Below are 3477 nucleotides of genomic sequence, written 5' to 3'. Positions count from 1 at the left end.
TTAATTTATTGAATCTCTCAAAAACTTCAGTAATTCCTTCTTTAGGATTTGCCATAAATTCCTCATACTGAGACACCAGTATTCTCCTTTGATTGGATCTAACTTCCTCTGTACCTTCACACAAAATTTTTATCTTCTCCCAGATATGTTTGGGTGTCACAGTTGATAATGTTGTTGTACATGACATTGTCAAGTGACTCTATCAGAATTAATTGCAGGCCACTATTTAGAGAGACTTTCTCCTTCTTAGATTTAGTATATTTTGAAGGGTCCTTAGGTGCAAAATGAGCTGGGATAACCATGTATCCATCTATAGATTCATCAACCATTTCCATAGGGGTAAAAGGGCCATTCTTTATAATCTGGATATATAATGGATTGGCCATCCTTATGAACAGCATCGTTTTCTTTTTCCAAAGTGTATAGTTAATTCTATCAAAGGCTGGTATCCTGATACTGCTTATCTTCTGTGCACTTATACATCCAAGATCTTTATTAGTTTTCTTTCAGATTTTACTCTGATACCACTTGTTAGATATTAAGTGTAACATAGAGGGGGGATGAATGTGTTTTCTTTATTTTTAAGCCTTTTTCAATCTTGTTTGGATATGGTGAGCAAAGCAGTTTACAATTTGTAAAGATATTATGTAAGCAGAATAAAAACAACAAGCACAACAAACACAATATTTCAAAACTCGCTTAATTTGTGTTTATTAATTTGTCTTGCTCCAAATTCTAAGTTATTTGAAATAAAAAAACTCAGCTTCTTTCTTGAGAGAGTGCAAGAAAATTTAGATCAGTTTGTTACTCTTAAAAATAAAGGAACACTATTTACTTTATAGATTAGTAAACACTGGTTTACACAACATGTAATAAGAAGTACTAAACCCTTTTCTAAGCAATTCCTGAATCTTTCTATTTTAGGCTTAGTAAATCTTTGCACAATCTTGTTACTCTGTGACTTTCTTTTATCAGTTAATCTTAGCCCTTGATCTTTGATAAGTGGCATTTATATCCACTTAGAACGCTTCGTAAAGGATCGAATTGGTGTTTTGTACTCAAGTAGTTTGTGTTTTTGATTTGTTTTCGTAGTGTTTTGCATTTTAGGGCATATTTGAAGGAAGGAATGGATATTGCAGGTTTTATGCTTTAAAAAGGTGTTAGGATGGAGCCTCGGTCAATTGCGTACAACAAACCAGCACGAGAAGGTCAAGAAAGCAGAAAAATTCAGTTTTTCCAGAAGCTCAGGGCGGCCGCGCTACTCTTGGGAGCAGTCGCGCCCATTTAACAGGAACTCAGGGCGGCCGCGCTGGATCTTGAGGGCGGCCGCGGTAGGTCGAATTTTTAGAATCCTGATTCTATTGGAAGATTGATTTGTTGGAATCCTAATCTTTTGGGCTGGTATTTAAAGACTTTTAAAAGACATTTTCATATAGAAGAGGAAGGAGATAGCAGCAAGAAGACCTAATAGCACAATACAACGAAGGAGAAGAAGATCTTGTTTTTACTTATGATTCTTTTCTTAAGTTGTAACATTGGATGCCTGTTTTCTTTATTGTTTCAACCTAATACTCTTGTTAATATACTTTGTTAATATACTTTGTTATCTTAGTTTATTTACCATGCTTTCATTGGAACCCATGGTGATGATGCATTCGGTTATGAACTAATCATTGTCATGGGGTTCTAACGAATTTACTTATGGATTTCTATAGTTAATTCTTTTGATACCTAAGTGTGTGGTGATTGTATGATATCCTAGTATTAGTTGTGCGTATTCTTCTTATGTGCGTTGCGAACATATAAAATAGTTTGTTAATCTCTATTGAAGCGACGGTAAATATAGAGATTTAGAACTTGCCATGCTAGCAAAGGTTCATGTATAATTGTATGCATGATTCGTAGGTAATTTAACCATCTTACTTTCCCTATGTAATCACGATAGATAACTTGTTCATTAAACCTTTATGTTGTTAAATTCTATAGACATATAGGGTCTCAACATAATTGGTGTCTATTCAGCTTCTATCTCTTTTGTGGATTTCTGGTAGTAGGGTATCCGTACAACGACAGTAGGCGGTTACTAGTTTCGTGTTTCTAGATTCGTTGTCATCACCATTGCATGCTAAGGTTAAGAACAATGACTTTGAATGAAGTATTTAATGAAGTTAGAATCCCATGTTTGTCTCATATAGTTAATTCAATCACTTTTAATCTCTTAGTTAATTGCATGTTAGTTTAATCTTAGTTATAAACATCTCAACTTGTTATTGTCTTAAAATTGAGTGATAGCCATACCATTGTTGCATAGGTGCATAATCCTAAGTTAACTAAAAAGAGTCTCTGTGGGTATGAATCTAATTTATATCTTATACTACTTGTGAACGCGTATACTTGCGTGTATTTTTAGCGCGTGTTTTCGCCCTAACAAGTTTTTGGCGCCGTTGTCGGGGACTCGGTGTTAATTTTTAGTTTATGTGCTTGACATCAATGGTCGTTAAAGTTCACTGACTCGGATATTTTACTTACTTGTTTTGCTTGTTGGTGTTTCAGGTACTCTAGAGAGCGTGTATACGAACGCGTTCTCAATCTCGTAGGGAAGCACTGGAAGAAGTTGAAGAAGTTTTTGAAGAAGTTAAAAAAGTTGAAGAAGAAGCTATTATTGCAATTGGAGAACCAATAGCAAATTCGAAAGCTTTGATGGATTATTTTCAGCTGAAGATCAATGATATTCAGTCTAGCATTATCAAACCAGCCATCGCGGCTAATACATTTGAAATCAAATCTAGCACGATTCAGATGGTGTAGAATTCAGTCCAGTTTGGGGGTTCTCCAACGGAAGATCCCAACATGCACATTAGAGATTTCATCGAGATCTGTAACACTTTCCAGTTCAACAATGTTTCTGAAGATGCTATAAAGCTGAGGCTTTTCCCATTCTCTCTAAGGGATAAGGCTAAGTGTTGGTTGTATTCTTTATCAGAAGGCTCTATTACTACTTGGAAAGATCTTGCTCAGAAGTTTCTTACTAAATTCTTCCCTATGGCAAATACAGCTGCAATCAGGAATGCTCTTACTCAATTTGCACAACAATCAGAAGAGTCTTTATGTGAAGCTTGGGAGCGTTATAAGGAGATGCTTAGGAAGTGTCCATATCATGGGATGCCTGACTGGATGATTATCAACTGCTTTTATAATGGTTTGGGAGTACAGTCCAGACCCATGCACGATGCAGCATCAGGTGGAGCCTTATGGGCTAAGAGCTATGATGAAGCTTATGAGTTGATTAAACTGAGGGTTGCTAATGAATACCAGAACCCAACTCAGAGACTACCTCAAGGCAAGGTAGAAGGAATTCTGGAGGTGGATACATCTACTGCTATAGATGCTCAGCTCAAGGCTTTAACGATGAAGGTGGATTCTTTTTCTAATTATGGAGTTAATCAGATCACAAGTGTTTGTGAGCTTTGTGCAGGT

The 3477-nt window shown here is 36.1% G+C and overlaps 1 non-coding gene across 1 annotated transcript; it reads right to left on the bottom strand.

Annotated features, from left to right (window-relative positions):
• Window positions 1-3057: 3057 nt before the first annotated feature.
• LOC141699508 (small nucleolar RNA R71) lies at window positions 3058-3164 on the bottom strand. Its single transcript, XR_012565967.1, has one exon. It is a non-coding gene; the product is annotated as a small nucleolar RNA R71 (small nucleolar RNA).
• Window positions 3165-3477: the final 313 nt, after the last annotated feature.

Source organism: Apium graveolens, chromosome 11 (genome assembly GCF_009905375.1).
Source record: "Apium graveolens cultivar Ventura chromosome 11, ASM990537v1, whole genome shotgun sequence".
Lineage (NCBI taxonomy): Eukaryota > Viridiplantae > Streptophyta > Magnoliopsida > Apiales > Apiaceae > Apium > Apium graveolens.
The sequence above is the reverse complement of the archived record's forward strand: the minus strand, read 5'-3'. Positions and strand labels throughout refer to the sequence as shown.